Source organism: Pristiophorus japonicus, chromosome 14 (genome assembly GCF_044704955.1).
Source record: "Pristiophorus japonicus isolate sPriJap1 chromosome 14, sPriJap1.hap1, whole genome shotgun sequence".
Lineage (NCBI taxonomy): Eukaryota > Metazoa > Chordata > Chondrichthyes > Pristiophoridae > Pristiophorus > Pristiophorus japonicus.
The window spans coordinates 105,022,761-105,044,059 of record NC_091990.1 but is presented as its reverse complement, the minus strand read 5'-3'; positions in this window follow the sequence as shown (position 1 = coordinate 105,044,059).

The window sequence follows — 21,299 nt, the reverse complement described above, 5'->3', positions numbered from 1 at the left end:
AGAGGGGGGGGGGAGAGGGAGAGGGGAGAGAGAGAGGGAGGGGAGAGGGGAGAGAGAGGGGAGGGAGACAAAAGGAGAGACGGAGAGGAGGGAGACAGAGAGAGAGGGATCAGGGAGGAGAGAGGGGGAAGGAGAGAGGGAGGGGAGAGAGGGGGAAGGAGAGAGGGAGGGTGAGATGGAGGGAGGGGAGAGAGGGAGGGAGTAAAGAGGAGAGGGAGGGAGGGAGGGAGGGAGGGATAGAGAGGGAAGAGGGAGGAGAGGAGGAAAGAAAGGGGGGAGAGAGGGAGGGATGGGGAGAGGGAGAGGAGGAGAGAGAGAGGGAGGGAGAAAGAGAGAGGAGAGCGAGCGAGAGTGTGCAGTTGGGGGTGAGGGTGGGGGAGAGAGCGATCCTGGGGAGAGAAAAAGAGGGACGGTCGAGAGATAGGGCAGGGAGGGAGAGAGGGAGAGGGAGATTGGGAAAGAAAAGTAATAGAGGGGAGAGAAAGAGAGAGAAACAGGTGAACAGACTCTGCACTGAGGGTCATTTAGAACCGAAAATGCTTCAAATGCTCAGCAAGTCTGTCAGGGTAAAGGAGAAAGTGGGATTAGCCTCTAAATTCAGACCGCGAGGGCCGGGACGAGGGGCTGGGCAGTCGGGTGGGAAAACAGTCTGTTACGCAATCTATTTAAAGAGTCTTCACGAACTACAGCAGCGACCTGAACCCAACACCCTCTCCCGATGAAAGCAGGGTCCCCGGGCGGCAGAGTGGAGGAGAGTTACAGACACATTATCTGCATAAAGTCGATGCACTGACAGCAGTGCCGTCTCTGGGGGTGACGGACGGGGAAACATCGAATCCTCTCCAACCTACCCGAGAATGGTGCCTCACTGAACGCAGCCGTCAGGATACCGAACTGCCCCGCTGGGAGACTAATCGATGGCCCGATGTCACTTTCCGTTCCCATCAGGCTCTCACCGGGTTGGTTGACTTACAATGGCGCCCCCTTTATTGCTACAACAACTTGTATTTATATAGCATCTTTAATGTAGTAAAACGTCCCAAAGCCACTTCACAGCAGCGTTAATCAGACAAAATTAGACACCGAGCTGCATAAGTAGAAATTAGCGCAGGTGACATTAAGCTTGGTCAAAGAGGTAGGTTTTAAGGAGCGTCTTAAGGAGTCAGAGGTAGAGAGGCGGAGAGGTTTACGGAGGGAGTTCCAGAGCTTGGGGCCCAGGCACAGAAGGCACGGCCACCAGTGGTTGAGCGATTATAATCAGGGATGTTCAGGAGGCCAGAGGAGCATAGACATCTGGCGGGGGGGGGGGGGGGGGGGGACGACGAGGTTACAGAGATAGGGAGGGGCGAGGCCATGGAGGGATTTGAACACATGGATAAGAATTTTGAAATCGAGGCATTGCTTAACCTGGAGCCAATGTAGGTCAGCGAGCACAGGGGTGATGGGTGAGTGGGACTTGGTGCGAGTTAGGACACAGGCAGCAGAGTTTTGGATCACCTCTAGTTTACGTAGGGTAGAATGTGGGAGGCCAGCCAGGCGTGTGTTGGAGTAATCAAGTCCAGAGGTAACAAAGCCACAGATGAGGGCTTCAGCAGCAGATGAGCTGAGGCTGGGGCGGAGATGGCCGATGTTCTGGAGGTGGATGTCGGCGGTCCTGGGGACGGAGCAGAGGTGAGGTATTACTGGGGTGTGGGAGAGTAACACTAACCTGCCTTTACCCTGTGCCGGGGCTACATCCAGTATTCGACATTTCTCACTACAATTTCTCACATTTGCCGTTTAGTGCGTGTTTGCTGAGTTAGACGGGATTCTAAATACTTCTTAAAAAATAAAATGTTGTGCTTGTGCTACAAGCAGCTGCTGGTAAAACAGCCTGCCCTGAGTCCGTGCCCCAGTTCACACGCCTGGAGCCCTCAAGCTTCACTTTCCATCGTATCTACGGGTTACCAGCCCACCTGGGCTGTCCAGGAATTGGAGATTAAAGGCGGGAACTCTGCTGGGAGCAAACCTGGGAGAAAAATCACAGCGATATTGAAGTATAATAGGCGATTTATGCACAATAAATGGGAGGACACTGAGAGGTGTAGAGGAACAAAGCGACCTTGGAGTGCATGTCCACAGATCCCTGAAGGTAGCAGGCCAGGTAGATAAGGCAGTTAAGGCGGCACACGGGATACTTGCCTTTATTAGCCGAGGCATAGCAGACAAGAGCAGGGAGGTTATGCTTCAACTGTATAAAACACTAGTCAGGCCACAGCTAGAGTACTGTGTGCAGTTCTGGTCAGCACATTACAGGAAAGATGTGCTTGCACTGGAAAGGGTGCAGAGGAAATTTACGAGGATGTTGCCAGGTCTGGAGAATTTTAGCTATGAGGAAAGATTGGATAGGCTGGTGTTATTTTCTTTGGAACAGAGGAGACTAAAGAGAAAACTTACTGAGGTGTATAAAATTATGAGGTGCCTAGATAGAGTGGATAGCAAGGGCCTATTTCTCTTAGCAGAGGGTTCAAGAACCAGGGGGCATAGATTTAAAGGAATTGGTAGGAGATTTAGAGGGGAGATAAGGGGGAAAAAGTTCACCTAGAATGTGGTGGGGGTCTGGAACTCACTGCCTGAAAGGGTGGTAGAGGCAGAAACCCTCACCACATTTTAAAAGTATTTGGATGTGCACTTGAAATGCCGTAACCTACAGGGCTGTGGACCAAGAGCTGGAAAGTGGGATTAGGCTGGATAGCTCTTGGTCGGCTGGCGCAGACACGATGAGCCGAATGGCCTCCTCCTGTGTTATAATTTTCTGTGATTCTATGATTAGTTACTGTTTTGGTTGAACACCTTCGTTCATTGGCTGTACAAGTATTGGAGTCAGGGGAATGGCTATTCGATCGGTTGGGGCGGTTGGAGGCGAGAGGTCACGTGGTGAAACCTCCGGCAATGCGTCCAATCAGATTTGGCGGCCCTTACCAGCCATTGAAGTCTAACTGAAAGCAAAGAGAGAAGTTGTGGGAAACACTCGACAGGTCAGACAGCCTCAGAGAGACAGAGATAACGGTTCAGGTCCAACACAGAGCACCCACAGCTTTCTAACCCAAACACTGGCAATTCCTGTCCCTCCACACAGATGCTGCCTCACCTGCTGACTGCTTCCAGTATTTTCTCTTATTGTTCCAGTTTTAAGAACATAAGAAATAGGAGCAGGAGTAGGCCATACGGCCTCTCGAGCCTGCTCCACCATTTAATACGATCATGGCTGATCCGAGCAGAAGGTTTTGTAAATTGCTGTTATCATTGGTGATAACACTAAATCACATTTCTAAACATCTTCATAGCTGGACGGAGATTAGGGGAAGGGAACATAGAGGGAAAAGAATGAAATTTGCATTTATATAGCGCCTTTCACCATCTCAGGGTGTCTCAAAGCGCTTTACAGCCAACAAAGTACTTTTGGAGTGTAGTCACTGTTGTGATGTTGGAAACGCAGCAGACAATTTGCGCACAGCAAGCTCCCACAAACAGTAATATGATAATGACCCAGATAATCTGTTTCAATGATGTTGGTTGAGGGATAAATATTGACTCCAGGACACCGGGGAGATCTCCCCTGCTCTTCTGCCAATGATGCCGCAGTATCTTTCACGTCCAGCTGAGTGGGCAGTCAGGGCTTCGGTTTCACGTCTTATCCAAAAGATGACACCGCCGGCAGTGCAGCACTCTCTCGGCACTGCGCTGGGAGCGTCAACTTGGATTATGAGAATCAGTGTCTGTGGAACTATGTCTGTGGAATTGTACCCCAGTGAGAGTCAGTATGTGTGGAACTGTACCCCAGTGAGAGTCAGTGTGTGTGGGACTGTACCCCAGTGAGAGTCAGTGTGTGTGGAACTGTACCCCAGTGAGAGTCAGTGTGCCCCAGTGAGAGTCAGTGTGTGCGGAACTGTACCCCAGTGAGAGTCAGTGTCTGTGGAACTGTACCCCAGTGAGAGTCAGTGTGCCCCAGTGAGAGTCAGTGTGTGCGGAACTGTACCCCAGTGAGAGTCAGTGTGTGTGGAACTGTACCCCAGTGAGAGTCAGTGTGTGTGGAACTGTACCCCAGTGAGAGTCAGTGTGTGTGGGACTGTACCCCAGTGAGAGTCAGTGTGTGTGGAACTGTACCCCAGTGAGAGTCAGTGTGTGTGGGACTGTACCCCAGTGAGAGTCAGTGTGTGTGGAACTGTACCCCAGTGAGAGTCAGTGTGCCCCAGTGAGAGTCAGTGTGTGCGGAACTGTACCCCAGTGAGAGTCAGTGTCTGTGGAACTGTACCCCAGTGAGAGTCAGTGTGCCCCAGTGAGAGTCAGTGTGTGCGGAACTGTACCCCAGTGAGAGTCAGTGTGTGTGGAACTGTACCCCAGTGAGAGTCAGTGTGTGTGGGACTGTACCCCAGTGAGAGTCAGTGTGTGTGGAACTGTACCCCAGTGAGAGTCAGTGTGCCCCAGTGAGAGTCAGTGTGTGTGGGACTGTACCCCAGTGAGAGTCAGTGTGTGTGGGACTGTACCCCAGTGAGAGTCAGTGTGTGTGGGACGTGTACCCCAGTGAGAGTCAGTGTGTGTGGAACTGTACCCCAGTGAGAGTCAGTGTGTGTGGAACTGTACCCCAGTGAGAGTCAGTGTGCCCCAGTGAGAGTCAGTGTGTGCGGAACTGTACCCCAGTGAGAGTCAGTGTCTGTGGGACTGTACCCCAGTGAGAGTCAGTGTATGTGGGACTGTACCCCAGTGAGAGTCAGTGTCTGTGGGAGTACCCCAGTGAGAGTCAGTGTCTGTGGAACTGAGAGATTCCACACAGAGAAGGAATTTGGGCAAGTTGCTGCTCGAGTCCCAGCGTGTGTTGTGTGTGCCGAGAGCGGAGCCTGGCTGTGTGTGCTTGTCATTGTGACTGGCCGAGATCCTCCCACAGATGAAGTTGCTGCTGTCCGGGAATGTGGAAGGGTATGATTTGAAAGTGCTGGTACATGCATTACACGTATCGCTGCTGGAAGGGTTGGGCTGTTGGCACCAAGCGTTGGTTTCTGAGCCTTGTGCTCCTGGAGAGAGCTTCCTGCCTCTGACGGTCCCAGCTCGGAACAGGGAGTGTCATTGGCAAACCTTGGCTCCCGGAAACCACGGGCAAGTCAGACAAACGTGAATGCTTCTGAATCTGCAGTACAAGCCCTTACTGTCTCAGTACAGCCAGTGTTCCTGGTGTGGTGGGTTTGGGATGTCACACAGTCCTGTCACGCCAGGTCCGCCAATACGTTCAATCCGTGCCGGCTTCCCTGTTCACAATGGTGGGCTCTATCACCCGCCCCCCGTCACACACACGCATAAAGCTTGCGATAAGTCCGCCAGAGGTCCCTGTCAGGGGTAGTGCGTAACTCCCTACTCAAAACAACTTCACAGCGCCTCCGTTAGCCCCACCCCGAAACCTAACCCTAACTCTTGGCGAGCGGGGCAACAGGGAAAACAAAGAAACAAAGGCGTCTCCTTTTCGGGGTCCTGCAAGTCCCGTGGGCTGGAGTTTGGGGACTAGCAGGACCCCAAAAAGGAGACGCCTTTTGTTTCTTTATGTTAGCATCTGGGGAGTGTAAACTTGTCCGGTTTATGGGGAAATTATCCGATCGCCCAAGGTGCTCACACCAAGCTCTTCCCAGTTTGGTTTGAAGGTGGGCGTCCTGTTTGTGCTGTGACCTTTCCTCGGTTCAATAAGCTGCTCATGGTGACCTGTGTTATGTATGTAAACATTGTAATTGTGTAAGACTTGCCACTAGAAGGCGCAACTGATGGAGGCCCAAGGGTTACCTGCATACCTCTTGCATGGGAGTATAAAAGGTTGTCTGCCATGCTGCTTAGGCACTCTGGAGTTGTATTAAAGAGACTAAAAGAGTCACGTTAGTTTTAGCTCACTGTACTCAGTCTTGTCGAGTTCTTCCATACCTAACAATTGCCGACGAGTAACAGATTACGAACTTTCACGTGGTCATAGCTGCCGTTGGTATTTTAGAGAGATTTGTAGAGGATGATGATTGGGAAGCCTTCGTTGAGCGTCTCAACCAGCACTTCGTGGCCAATGAGCTGGATGGGGACGATACAGCAATCAAGTGCAGGGTGATTCCCCTCACCATGTGTGGGTCCACAATATACGGCCTTATCAAGAATCTGTTAGCACCGGAGAAACCAACGGAGAAGACATATACAGAGTTGTGTACGCTGGTTCAGGAACACCTCAAGCCGAATGAGAGTGTCTTAATGGCCATGTATCGCTTCCACACGCACCACCACTCCAAGGGTTAGGACGGGGCGAGTTATGTTGCCGACCTGAGACGCCTTGCGGAAACTTGCGAATTTGCTGGATTTTGGGGGGAAATACTGTGGGACTTTGGCATTGGCCGCGAGGTCATTCTTCGCAAGCTGCTGTCCGCCGAATCCCTAGACCTGAGCAAGGTCATCATGATAGCTCAGGCATTCATATCCACGAGCGATAATACCAGACGGATATCTTTCCAGCATTGAAGCTCACGGGCAAGTACTGTGCATAAAATAGCGTCGCTAGCAGGCAGAACAGCATATGGCAGGACCTACACGTCTGCAGCTGCAAGACCTAGGATGACTCAGAGTCCGCCATTGGGCGTGAATGCAAATCCATTGGCACCATGTTGGCGCTGCGAGGGTAATCATCGAGCCCATCAATGTCGATTCAAGCACTATGTGTGCATAGGCTGTGAAACAATGGGGCACCTCCAGCAAATGTGCAAGAGTGCTGCGACTCACCAGTTGGCAGAGTCAGCAGAGGATGATCGATCCGGTGCGGATCACGCAGAACAAACAAGAGAGGCAACTCAACCCGAGGAAGAAGTGTATGGGGTACACACCTTCACCACCAAGAGCCCGCCTATTATGCTGAAAGTCAAATTGAACGGTATTCCTGTATCAGTGGAGTTCGACACGGGGGCGAGTCAGTCAATTATGAGCCAGAAGACTTTTGAGAAACTGTGGGGCAACAAGGCACAAAGGCCCAAACTGAGCCCGATTCAGACAAAGCTGCATAGCTACACCAAAGAGCTCATACCAGTCATTGGCAGTGCGGCAGTGACGGTACCGTACGATGGAGCTGTGCATGATTTATCACTGTGGATTGTACCAGGCAATGGCCCAACGCTATTCGGCAGAAGTTGGCTGGGAAGGATTCGATGGAACTGGGACAACATCAAAGCACTATCTTCAGTGAATGATGCCTCGTTTGCCAAAGTACTGAGCAAGTTTCCGTTGCTATTTGAACCAGGCATCGGCAACTTCACAGGCGCCAAGGTGCAGATCCATCTAATCCCCAATGCAAGGCCCGTTCATCACAAGGCTCGAGTGGTTTCATATATGATGAGGGAGAAAGTCAAGATCGAACTGGACAGACTTCAACCAGAAGGAATCATATCGCCAGTCGAGTTCAACGAGTGGGTCAGTTCGATTGTTCCGTTGTTGAAAAGTGATGGCACATTCAGAATCTGCGGAGACTACAAGGTAACGATCAACAGAGTCTCGTTACAGGACCAGTACACACTACCCAAGGCAGATGACCTGTTCACAACGTTAGCAGGGGTGAAGTCATTCACCAAGTTGGACCTAACCTCCGCCTACATGACACAGGAGCTGGCTGAACCTTCGAAAAGATTGACGTGCATCAACACGCACAAAGGAGACTGTTTATATATAACAGGTGCCCTTTTGGGATTCGCTCGGCTGCTGCCATCTTCCAGAGGAACATGGAGGGTCTGCTGAAATCGGTTCCGCACACCGTTGTGTTTCAAGACGACATCCTGATCACCGGTCGTGACACCACCGACCACCTGCACAACCTGGAAGAGGTTCTAAGTCGACTAGACAGAGTGGGACTCAGGCTGAACCACTCCAAGTGTGTTTTCCTGGCGACAGAGGTCGAATTTTGGGGGAGAAAGATTGCGGCAGACAGCATCAGACCCACGGACTCAAAATCAGAGGCCATCAAGAATGCACCCAGACCACAGAATGTGACAGAGCTGCGTTCGTTCCTGGGACTCCTCAACTATTTTGGTTACTTTCTACCCGGTTTAGCACTTTGCTGGAACTGTTGCACGTGTTGCCACGTAAGGGTGATGACTGGGTTTGGGGTAAATCTCAAGAGACAGCCTTTGAGAAGGCCAGAAACCTATTTTGTTCTAATAAGTTACTTGTACTGTATGACCCATGTAAATGCTTAATGCTAGCTTGTGATGCATCTTCGTACGGGGTCGGCTGTGTGTTACAGCAAACCAATGTATCGGGCAAACTTCAACCGGTTGCATACGCGTCTAGAAGTCTGTCTAAGGACAAAAGCGCCTACAGTATGGTCGAGAAAGAGGCATTAGCATGTGTATATGGGGTTAAGAAAATGCACCAGTACCTATTTGGACTTCGGTTTGAGCTTGAAACTGACCACAAATCGCTCATTTCACTGTTTTCAGAAAGCAAAGATATAAACATCAATGCTTCATCCCGCATCCAAAGATGGGCACTAACATTGTCCGCCTATGACTATGTTATCCACCACAGACCAGGCACGGAGAACTGTGCTAATGCCCTCAGTTGGCTACCATTGGCCACTACCGGGGTGGAAATGGTGCAGCCCATAGACTTGCTTCAGGTCATGGATGCTTTTGAGAGCGAGGGGTCCCCCCTCACTGCTCGCCAGATCAGGACATAGACCACCAGAATCCTGTGCTATCACTTGTAAAAAGTTGTGTCCTCAATGGGAGCTGGTCATCTGTTCCCGGGAAAATACAAGATGAAATTAAGCCGTTTCACCGGCGCAAAGATGAAATGTCCATCTAGTCAGATTGTCTCTTATGGAGTAATCGCGTAGTTTTGCCAAAAAAAAGACAGGGAAACGTTTGTACACAACCTACACAATATCTACCCAGGCATAGTCATGATGAAGGCTATAGCCAAGTCGCATGTTTGATGGCCCGGCATTGACTCAGACTTAGAGTCATGCGTACACCAATGCAACACATGCTCACAACTGAGCAATGCACCAAGGGAGGCTCCATTGAGTCTGTGATCATGGTCCTCCAAACCATGATCCAGGATCCACGTAGATTTTGCTGGTCCCTTTCTCGGCAAGATGTTTTTAGTTGTAGTGGACACTTACTCTAAATGGATTGAACGCATAATCATGTCATCCAGTACATCCACTGCCACCATTGAAAGCCTCTGGGCCATGTTCGCCACCCATGGTTTGCCCGACATTCTTGTCAGTGACAATGGACCGTGTTTCACCAGCTCGGAATTCAACGAGTTTATGACCCGCAATGGCATCAAGCATGTCAGGTCTGCCCCGTTTAAGCCTGCATCCAATGGTCAAGCGGAACGGGCAGTCTAAACAATCAAGCAGAGCTTGAAACGCATGACGGAAGGCTCCTTGCAGACCCGCTTATCTCGGGTTCTGCTCAGCTACCGGACGCGACCCCACTTGCTCACTGGGGTTCCCCCTGCAGAATTGTTAATGAAGAGAGCACTCAAAACCAGGCTCTCCCTGGTCCACCCGGATCTAAGTGATCATGTGGAAACCCAACGTCACCGGCAAAATATTTACCACGATCGCGCGGCTGTATCGCGCAACATTGATGTTAACGACCCTATGTTTGTCCTGAATTACGGTCATAGTCCTAAATGGGTTTCTGGCACTATCTTGGCCAAGGAAGGGAATAGAGTGTTTATAGTCAAACTATTGAATGGACAAACGTGTAAAAAGCATTTGGATCAGACCAAACTGCGGTTCACCGACAACTAGGAACAACCTGAAGAGGACATCACCACCATCGATCCACCAACACACACCCAAACAGCAATAGACCTCGCTGTCAATCAAGAGGATGAATCCACCATTCCCAACAGTCCTGTCAGACCAGCCACGCCACAGTGCAGCAATGGTCCGACCAACTCACCTATGCCAGAGTTTGAACTAGACGATCAACCAGGGAGCGTAGGGCCCGGATCGTCTCAACTTGTAAATAATTTGTACCAAAGACTTTGGGGGGGAGGGAGGGGGTGATGTTATGTATGTAAACATTGTAACTGTGTAAGACTTGCCACCAGAGGCCGCAACTATTGGAGGCCCAAGGGTCGCCTGCACATCTCGTGCAAGTGAGTATAAAAGATTGTCTGCCATGCTGCTTAGGCACTCTGGAGTTGTATTAAAGAGACTAAGGTCAGATCAGTTTTAGCTCACAGTACTCAGTCTTGTGGAGTTCTTCCATACCTAAGAACCTGAATACACAGCCGGAAACTGCACACAAAAACCTCATGGAACCCAGATCCTGAATCAGGGTTCCTATGTGTTTATAACTTGTAATGCGCTGCCTGAAAGGGCAGTGGAAACAGATTCCATAGTAAGTTTCCAGGTACCGAGATCATTAAAATGTCATGGTCAGGTACAGAAGATAATCACAAAGGTTCATGGAATGCTGGCCTTTATATCTAGTGTACTAGACCACAAGGGGGTAAAAGTTATGCTGCAGCTATACAAAGCCCTGGTTAGACCACACCTGGAGCACTGTGAGCAGTTCTGGGCACCACACCTTAGAAAGGATATATTGGCCTTGGAAGGAGTGCAGCGTGGGTTTACCAGAATGATACCTGGACTAAAAGGGTTAAGTTACAAGGAGAAATTACACAAATTAAGGTTTGTGTTCCCTAGAATTTAGAATGTTAAGGGGCATTCTGATCGAAGTTTTCAGGATATTGAGGGGAACAGATAGGGTAGATCAAGAGAAACTATTTCTGCTGGTTAGGGAGTCTAGGACCAGGGGGCACTGTGTAAAAATTAGAACCAGACCTTTCTCGAGTGAAATTAGGAAACACTTCTACACACAAAGGGTGGTAGAAGTTTGGAATTCCCGCAAACGGCAATTGATGCTAGATCAATTGTTAATTTTAAATCTGAGATTGATAGCTTTTTGTTAACCATAGGTATTAAGGGATATGGGCCAAAGGATATGGAGTTAGGTCGCAGATCAGCCATGAGCTCATTGAATGGCAGAACAGGCTCGAGGGCCTCCTCCTGTTGCTTTGTTCCTATAAAAGGAAATTGGATAAATACTTACATACAATTACATAGAAATTACAGCACAGAAACAGACCATTCGGCCCAATCAGTCCATGCTGGTGTTTATGCTCCACATGAGTCTCCTCCCATCCCTCTTCATCTCACTCCATCAGCATAACCTTCTATTCCTTTCTCCCTCGTGTTTATCCAGCTTCGCTTCAACCACTCCCTGTGGCAGCAAGTTCCACATTCTGACCACTATCTGGGTAAAGATGTTTCTCCTAAATTCTCTATTGCATTTTATTAGTGACTATCTTCTATTTATGACCATTAGTCCTGGTCTCGCCCACAAGTGGAAACATCTTCTCTGCGTCTACCCAATCAAAAGGGAAGAATATTTGCAGGGCTGTGGGGAAGGAGCAGGGGGAGTGGGATTAATTGGATTGCTCTTTCACAGAACCGGCACAGGTTCGATTGGCCAGATGGCCTCCTGTGCTGTAAGATTCTATGATTCCATGAGGTACATAAGGCAGAACTGACATCTTTACAATTCGAATTTTCAGAACTGAAATTAAATCCTTTTCCGAATTCAGCAAAATAAACCTTGTGCAGCTATTGTGCTCAAACTGCAATGGTGCGATCTAGGACTAACTGCAGCTCCCAAATGTGGTTTGTGAACCAATTTTGTCTCTCACTGCCCATTCCCCTTTGGTAAATAGCACACCTGCAATATAGTGAGTTTGTTTAATCATTCTCGGGATGTGGGTGTCGCTGGCAAGGCTGGCATTTATTGAACATCCCTAATTGCCCTTGAGAAGGTGGTGGTGAGCCGCCTCCTTTGTGAACCGCTGCAGTCTGTGTGGTGAAGGTGCTCCCACAATGCTGTTAGGGAGGGAGTTCCAGGATTTTGACCCAGCGATGATGAAGGAACGACCGATATATTTCCAAGTCAGGCTGGTGTGTGACTTGGAGGGGAACGTGGAGGTGGTGGTGTTCCCATGCGCCTGTTGCCCTTGTCCTTCTAGGTGGTAGACTTTGCAGGTTTGGGAGGTGCTGCCGAAGAAGCCTTGGCGGGTTGCTGCAGTGCATCTTGTAGATGGTGCACACTGCAGCCACGGTGCGCCGGTGGTAGAGGGAGTGGATCGGGCTGGACATGATGGTGGTCAGGGGAGGGAAGCGCGGGGCAGCAAGTTTCCTTGTGGGGTTCGAAGGTGGACTCCTTCTTCTCCTGGCTCACAACGAAACCATAAAAAATAAAAATCACTTACCTTCTCATTCCTATTAGAATCATAGAAATTTACAGCATGGAAGGAGGCCATTCGGCAAATCGTGTCTATCCCGGCCGACCAAGAGCTATCCAGCCTAATCCCACTTTCCAGTTCCTGGTCTGTAGCCCTGTAGGCTACAGCACTTCAAGTGCACATCCAAGTACTTTTTAAATGCTATGAGGGTTTCTGTCTCCACTACCCTTTCAGGCAGTGAGTTCCAGACCCCCATCACCCACAAGGTAAAAAAAGATCTCTTCAAATCCCCTCTAAACCTCCCCCCAATTACTTTAAATCTATGCCCCTTGGTTGTTGACCCCTCCGCTAAAGGAAATAAGTCCTTCTTATCCACTCTAGGCCCCTCGTAATTTTATACATCTCAATCAAGACTCCCTCAGCCTCCTCTGTTCCAAAGAAAACAACCCCAGCCTATTCAATCTTTCCTCACAGCTACTCTGGGCCTGTTGCTACGCTTGACACTCAGTGTTCCTGGCGAGGCCAGTATCAGCGGCAAGCATGTGGGACATAGCAACAATGGTGTCAGGGTCTGAAGGACATCATCGGAACCTGACTTTTGCATCTCAGCGAGATCCCGGTCTGCCTGGGTTCTGTCTGAGCAGGAGACCTGGGCCTGAATTTCCCGTCCCCTGAAACGATGAGGTGTTGATGCGCAGCTCGCAGGGATAGTTTTAACCCCGCGTTCGCCCCTTTCCCGTTGGGGGAGGGGGTTAAAGTCGGAGCACAGGTGGTTGACTCTTCATGCCGTGTGGGCAACTAGACATGGGCAATAAATACCGCATCACCAACGATGCCCACATCCCAGCAATAAATGAACAAAAAATCAGACACAAGACTTTCAGCGAGACAAGGAACAAAGTCTAAATATGGACATTTTCTTTGCGAGTTGCCGAGCAAGTTAAATAAGTTGCTGATAATTCGGGGACTTGAATAAAAATAGAAAGAATTTGAGCGGCATGTTTAATGCCTCCTTTATGAAATTTGCATTTAGAGGGGATATGGCACCATAGTGGACCAGAAATCCTGAGACCTGGACTAATGATCCAGAGGCATGAGTTCAAATCCCACCACAGCACCTGGGGAACTTAAATTCAGTTAATTAAATAAATCTGGAATAAAAAGCTAATGTCAGTGATGGTGACCCTGAATCTACCGGATTGTCGTAAAAACCCATCTGGTTCACTAATGTCCTTTAGGGAAGGAAATCTGCCGTCCTTACTGTATGCTCATAATAAAGAATGAAACTGAATACTGTGTACAATGAGCAAGTATGACCTTAGCACCTTTAATGCGACTCCAGAGTGCAGGTACCTCGTGGGTGGCCTGCTTATATACCGTGCTCCCAAGGGATGCTGGGATCCCTTGGGACTCCAACATGTGGTAGTGTAATACAGGTTACAAGGGATTAAATACATAACATCACTCCCCATGAAGTCAACAGTACACTTATTTACAAGGTGAGATGATCTGGAGCTTTTCACTCCCTTGTCGATCGTCTCGGTACAAATGCGGATGTGGGTGGGTTGGTCAGTTCTTCACTGGGCTGTTGGGCAGCCGGCCTTGCCGGGCTGCTGGGGACGGTGAGTTCGGCTTCGTGGTCAAACATGATGTCAGTTGCCACTTGTATGTGTGTTGGAGGGTCAAAGTTGGTGGTGTCTTCTTCGGGTTGTTCGTAGCTGTTGGTGAACCGCAATTTGATTTGGTCTAAATGTTTTCTGTACATTTGTCCATTGTCAATTTGACTTGAAACACACTATTTCCCTCTTTGGCTGTGACTGTGCCAATGAGCCATTTGGGACCATGTCCGTAATTGAGCACAAACACAGGATCATTGATCTCAATATCGCGTGACAAATTTGCGTGGTCATGGTACACACTTTGTTGATGCCGCTTGCCCTCCATGTGATCATGGAGATCAGGGTGAACAAGAGAGAGTCTTGTTTTTAGCCCCCTTTTCATGAGCAGCTCGGCTGGGGGATCCCCAGTGAGTGAGTGGGGTCTGGTGCGGTAGCTGAGCAGCACTCGGGACAGCCGGGTCTGCAGGGAGCCTTCCGACACACGTTTCAAGCTTTGCTTGATGGTCTGAACTGCCTGTTCTGCCTGGTCGTTGGATGCGGGCTTGAACGGGGCAGATGTAACATGTTTGATCCCATTGCGGGTCATGAATTCCTTGAATTCAGCACTGGTAAAGCATGGCCCATTGTTGCTGACTAGGACATCAGGCAAGCCGTGCGTGGCTTACAGACATTATTGCACATTCAATCCATTTTGAGTAAGCATCCATGACAACCAAAAACATTTTGCCTAGAAATGGACCTGCATAGTCCACGTGGATCCTTGACCACGACCACAAATTTAGCGGTGCCTCTCTCGGTGCGTTGCTCAGCTGAGAGCAAGTGTTGCACTGGCGCATGCATGACTCTAAATCTGAGTCGATGTCGGGCCACCACACACTGGATCTGGCTATGGCTTTCATCATTACAATGCCTGGGTGGGTGCTGTGCAGTTCACAAATGAATGTATCTCTGCCTTTCTAGGGCAAGACCACGCGATTGCCCCACAACAGACGGTCCACCTGCAGGGACATTTCGTCTATGCGCCTGTGGAACGGCTTAATCGCCTCCTGCATCTCTGCTGGGACACTGGACCAGCTCCCATGGAGGACACAGTTTTTTACCAGGGACAGTAAAGGATGCTGGCTGGTCCAGGTCCTGATCTGGCGGGCCGTAATGAGGGACTTTTCGTTCTCGAATGCCTCCATGACCATGAGCAAGTCCGCTGGCTGTGCCATTTCCACCCCGGTGGTGGGCAATGGCAGCCGACTGAGAGCATCTGCGCAGTTCTCTTTGCCCGGTCTGTGGCGGATTACATAGTTGTATGCCGACAGCATGAGCGCCCATCTTTGGATGCGGGCACAGGCATTGGTGTTAATCCCTTTGCTCTCAGAGAACAACGATATGAGCGGCTTGTGGTCAGTTTCAAGCTCAAACTTGAGGCCAAATAAGTGCTGGTGCATTTCCTTTACCCTGTAAACGCACGCCAGAGCCTCCTTTTCAATCATGCTGTAGGACCTTTCGGCCTTGGATAAACTCCTGAACGCATACGCGACCGGTTGCAAAATCCCAAATTCGTTAGCCTGTTGTAACACACACCCGACCCCGTATGATGACGCACCGCAAGCTAGCACTAATCTTTTACAAGGGTTATACAGGACAAGCAGTTTTTTTGAACACAACAGATTTCTGGCTTTCTTAAAGGCAGCCTCTTGTGAATTCCCAATCCCCTTGCGCAGTAACGCATGTAAGGGTTCTAGCAGTGTGCTTAACCCAGGTAGGAAATTACCGAAAAAGTTAAGGAGTCCCAGGAACGACTGCAGCTCCATCATGTTCTGTGGTCTCGGCGCGTTCTTGATGAACTCCGTCTTGGCGTCGGTGGGTCTGATGCCGTCTGCTGCGATTCTTCTTCCCAAGAACTCGACTTCCTGTGCCAGGAAAACACACTTCGAGCATTTCAACCTGAGCCCCACGCAATCCAACCGACTAAGAACCTCTTCCAGATTCTTCAAGTGCTCAATGGTGTCCCGACCTGTAACCAGTATGTCATCCTGGAAAACCACAGTGCAAGGAACCAACTTTAGCAGGCTCTCCATGTTCTGTTGGAAGATTGCGCCGGCCAATCGAATCCCGAACGGGCACCTGTTATAGATGAACAACCCTTTGTGCGTGTTGATGCAGGTGAGGCCTTTCGAAGACTCCTCCAGCTCCTGCGTCATGTAGGCCGAGATCAGGTCCAGCTTGCTGAATGTCTTCCCTCCAGCCAGGGTTGCAGATAGGTCGTCTGCTTTGGGTAGTGGGTACTGGTCCTGTAGCGAAAAACGGTTAATCGTTACTTTATAGTCCCCACAAATTCTAACCGTGCCGTCACCTTTAAGTACCGGGACAATCGGACTAGCCCACTCGTTGAATTCCACCGGCGCGCTGGTGCCTTCTCGCTGCAGCCTGTCCAGCTCAATTTCTACTTTCTCACGCATCATGAACAGTACCACCCGTTCCTTGTGGTGGATGGGTCGCGTACCGGGAACCAAATGGATCTGCACTTTCGCCCCCAAGAAGTTTCCAATGCCTGGCTCGAACAACGATGGGAACTTGCTCAGAACCTGGGCACATGAGGCGTCGTCGACGGATGAAAGCGCTCAGATGTCGTCCCTGTTCCAGCGGATTTTTCCCAGCCAGCTTCTGCCAAACAATGTGGGGCCATCCCCTGGCACAATCCACAGCGGGAGTTCGTGTACTGCGCCGTCATAGGAGATTTTGACTTCTGCACTGTCAATTACAGGGATTAGTTCCTTGGTGCAAGTCCTTAGTTTGATGTGAATGGGGTTGAGCTTGGGCCTGTGTGCCTTGTTGCACCACAGCCTGTCAAAGGCCTTTTTACTCATTATGGACTGACTCGCACCCGTGTCCAGTTCCATAGATACTGGAATTCCGTTCAGTTCAACTTTCAACATTATTGGTGGACATTACGTAGTGAACGTGTGTACCCCGTACACTTCTGCCTCCTCTGTACGTGTCTCCAATTCAGCCTGATCCCCAGTGGATCGATTTTCCTCTGCAACGTGGTGGTTTACAGGGTTTGCAGCTTGCCTGCTCATTAGCTGGAGGTGTCCCATTGTTCTGCAACCGTTGCACGCATAGTGCTTGAAGCGGCATTGATGGGGCCAATGATCACCTCCACAGCGCCAACAAGGTGTTAACTGCCTCGCATTAACGATTGATGGCGGACTCTGGGTCTTCTGAGGTCGGGCAGCAGCAGCCGGCATGTTCGTTCTGCCATGTATATTTCTGCTCGAAACTGATGTTACTTTATGCACAGTACTGGGTGAAACTTCTTTACTCTACGAAATCTGTTTGGTGTTGTCGCTGGTGGACATAAATGCCTGGGCTATCGTTATGGCTTTACTTAGATTCAGAGTTTCTACAGTCAACAGGTTGCGAAGGATTGTCTCATGGCCAATGCCCAGTACAAAAACTCTCTGAGCATTTGTTCTAGGAATCCCTCAAATTCACAATGTCCTGCGAAACACCTTAGTTCGTCAACATAGCTCGCCACTTCCTGGCCCTCCGATCGTTGACACGTGTAGAACTGATATCTCACCATCAAAACGCTTTCCTTAGGATTTAGGTGCTGCCGGACCATCGTAGGATTTCTCTGTTGGTTTTGCCGGAGCTAGGAGATTCTTTATGAGGCCATAGGTTGTTGCCCCACAAAGAGTTAGGTCGCCCTTCGTTTGGCAGCATTCTCGTCCCCTTCCAGCTCGTTGGTCACAAAATATTGGTCGAGTCGCTCCACAAAGGCCTCCCAATCGTCCCCTTCTGAGAACTTCTCCAGGATACCAACTATTCTTTGCATTTTCGCGCGGTTGTTCGTTACATCGTCACCAATTGTTATGCTCATAATAAAGGATGAAACTGAGTACGGTGTACAATGAGCAAATGTGACCTTAGTTGCTTTAATGTGACTCCAGAGTGCAGGTACCTCGTGGGTGGCCTGCTTATATACCCTGCTTCCAAGGGATGCTGAGATCCCATGGGACTCCAATAGGTAAGCAGGCCACCCAATTGGCAGTGTAATACAGATTACAAGGGGTTAAATATATAACACTTACCTGGTCTGGCCTATATGTGACTTCTGACCCACAGCAATGTGGTTGACTCTTAACTGTCCTCTGAAATGGTGGCTCACCACTACCTTCTCAAGGGCAATTAGGGATGGGCAATAAATGCTGGCCTTGCCAGCGACGCCCACATCCCGTGAATGAATAAAAACAAATTCAGACAAGAATACAAATTTGCTCTTGGACGTCAACCGTTCAGGATAGCGAATATCTCAATAAAGAATTACAAAGTATTTACAGTACAGAAACGAGCCCAACGGGTCCGTGCCGGTGTTTATGCTCCACACGAGCCTCCTCACACCCCTCTTCTTCTCACCCATCCAGCAAATCCTTCAATGCACAGCCTCTCGTACTGAGAGGCAAATATCCGATTACAGACAGGTGCACTGCATCGTTGAATTTTTGGATTTCCAAAATGCATTCGATAAGGTGCCACATAAAAGGTTAGTACACAAAATAGGGGCTCATGGGATTGGAGGTAATATATTAGCATGGATTGAGGATTGGTTAACGGACAGCAACAGAGAGTCGGGATAAATGGGTCATTTTTGGGTTGGCAGGCTGTAAGTAATGGGGCGCTGCAGGGATCGGTGCTTGGGCCCCAACTATTCACAATCTATATTAGTGACTTGGATGAAGAGACCGAGTGTAATATATCCAAGTTTGCTGATGATACAAAGCTAGGTGGGACAGTAAACTGTGAGGAGATCACAAAGCATCTGCAAAGGGATATAGATAGATTAAGTGAGTGGGCAGTAAGGTGGCTGGCTGATGGAGTATAATGTGGGAAAATGTGAGGTTATTCACTTTGGTAGGAAGATTAGAAAATCAGAATCTTTTTTAAATGGTGAAAAACTTTTAAATGTTGATGTTCAGAGGGATTTGGGTGTCCTCATGCAAGGAACACAAAAAGCTAGCAAGCAATAAGGAAGGCAAATGATATGTTGGCCTTTATTGCAAAGAGGTTGGAGTATAAGAGTCTTGCTACAATTGTACAAGGACTTGGTGAGACTACACATGGAGTACTGTGCACAGTTTTGGTCTCCTTATCTGAGGAAGGATATACTTGCCATAGAGGCAGTGCACTAGGTTGATTGTTGGAATGAGACGGCTATCCTTCGATGAGAGATTGTGTAGATTGGGCCGATACTGTCTGGAGTTAGAAGAATGAAAGATGATTTCATTGAAACATACAAGATTCTGAGGGGGATTGACAGGGTAGATGCAGGAAGGATGTTCCCCCTGGTTGGGAAGTCTAGAACCAGGGGTCACAGTCTCAGAATAAGGGGTCGGCCATTTAGGACTGAGATGAGGAGGAATTTCTTCACTCAGAGGGTGGTGAATCTTTGGAATTCTCTGCCCCAGAGGACTATGGATGCTGAGTCTGAATATATTCAAGGTTGAGATGGATACATTTTTGGACTTTAAGGAAATTAAGGGATATGGAGATCGGGTGGGAAAGTGAAGTTGAGGTCGGTGATCAGTCATGATCTTACTGAATGGCGGAGCAAGCTCGAGGGGCCGTAGGGCCCACACCTGATCGTAATTCTTATGTTCTTATGACTTGATTTGGAGGTGTGACATACTCCAGTATCTATGCCACAACTAAATCTGGATTTAAAACCTGACAGTGCAGCGCTCCCTCAGTACTGCCCTTCCGACAGTGCAGCGCCCCCTCAGTACTGGCCCCCGACAGCGCAGCGCTCCTTCAGTACTGCCCCTCTGACAGTGCAGCGCCCCCTCAGTACTGCCCCCCCGACAGCGCAGCGCTCCTTCAGTACTGCCCCTCCGACAGTGCAGCGCCCCCTCAGTACTGCCCCCCCGACATTACAACGCTCCCTCAGTACTGTCCCTCCGACAGTGCAGCACTCCCTCAGCACTGCCCCCCCGACAGCGCAGCGCTCCTTCAGTACTGCCCCTCCGACAGTGCAGCGCCCCCTCAGTACTGCCCCCCCGACATTACAACGCTCCCTCAGTACTGTCCCTCCGACAGTGCAGCACTCCCTCAGCACTGCCCCACCAACAATGCAACGCTCCTTCAGTACAGCTCCCGCAGTACCCGCCCCTCCGACAGTTCAGCGCCCCCTCAGTACTGGCCCTCCGAAAGTGCAGCGCTCCCTGAGTACTGCCCCTGCGTCAGTGCAGCGCTCCCTCAGTACTGACCCTCCGACAGTGCAGCGCTTCCTCAGTACTGTCTCTCCGACAGTGCAGCGCTCCCTCAGTACTGACCCTCCGATAGTGCAGCACTCCCTCTGTATTGCCTCAGTACTGCACTGGGAGTGTCAGCCTAGATTTTGTGCTCACTCTTTGGAGTGGGACTTGAACCCATGACCTTCTTGGCTCAGAGCGAGAGTGCCGCCCACTGAGCCACGGCTGGCACCTGGGCTATTTGGATTGCTTGATCCGGCATTGATGTTTGATTTTTTTTGTTGGTTTCATTTTAAGGCCAACCAATGAAAGGCATTTTGCTGAGTTGGGCAGATCGCTCAGCTTGCCCCAGCCACTCCTCTTTCCCTCTGGGAGCTGGAGAACAAGAAATGTTTACAGAAGATTGGGCGGAGGGAGAAACTCTCCGTTCCTGAGGTGGGTGGTACAGACCTGCGCTACCCAGGTTGCCTGGTCAATGGATCCTGTCAGAGCTTGCTGGGCTGGTCGGACAGTGGCTCGACCTTTGCTCGGAGTTGGGACTGTGCCTTGAGATCCCATCTCGCTGTACCTCCGCGGGGAGAGAGTGCTGAGGGCTGGGAGTTGAAAGAGCATGTGTGGAGTGTCAGACATGTGCAGGACCGATCCCAATCTCTGCCCTGCCCGAGAGTGGCTCACTCAGAGCCAGCGGGTGAAGTGGGGACCCCTTTGCTCTCCATGGAACAGCACATTTATTCATTCCGTGAGCTAGTAATTCTTTTTGACACTTGCACCTAACAGTTGTTTGAAACAATGTAAAGTTGCTGATTTTTGTTTTCCATGTCGTTCCCTGCCATTGTCCTCGGTTCCCGCCACAAAATCCGTCCCCTCGCCACAAATTTCAACCCCTCCCTGCTCACTGTCTGAGGCTCAACCAGACTGTTTACCACTCTGACCCCAAACTCTGCAACTCACCCCCTTATCCGTTCCTTCACCTGGAGTGCCTAATTCCATCTCCGTAACATCGCCCGTCTCTGCCCCTGCCTCAGAACATCCGCTGCTGAAACTCTCATTCCATGCCTTTGTCACCTCCACACTTGACTATTCCTACACCCTCCTTACCAGCCTCCCACCTTGCACCTTCCATAAACTTCAGCTA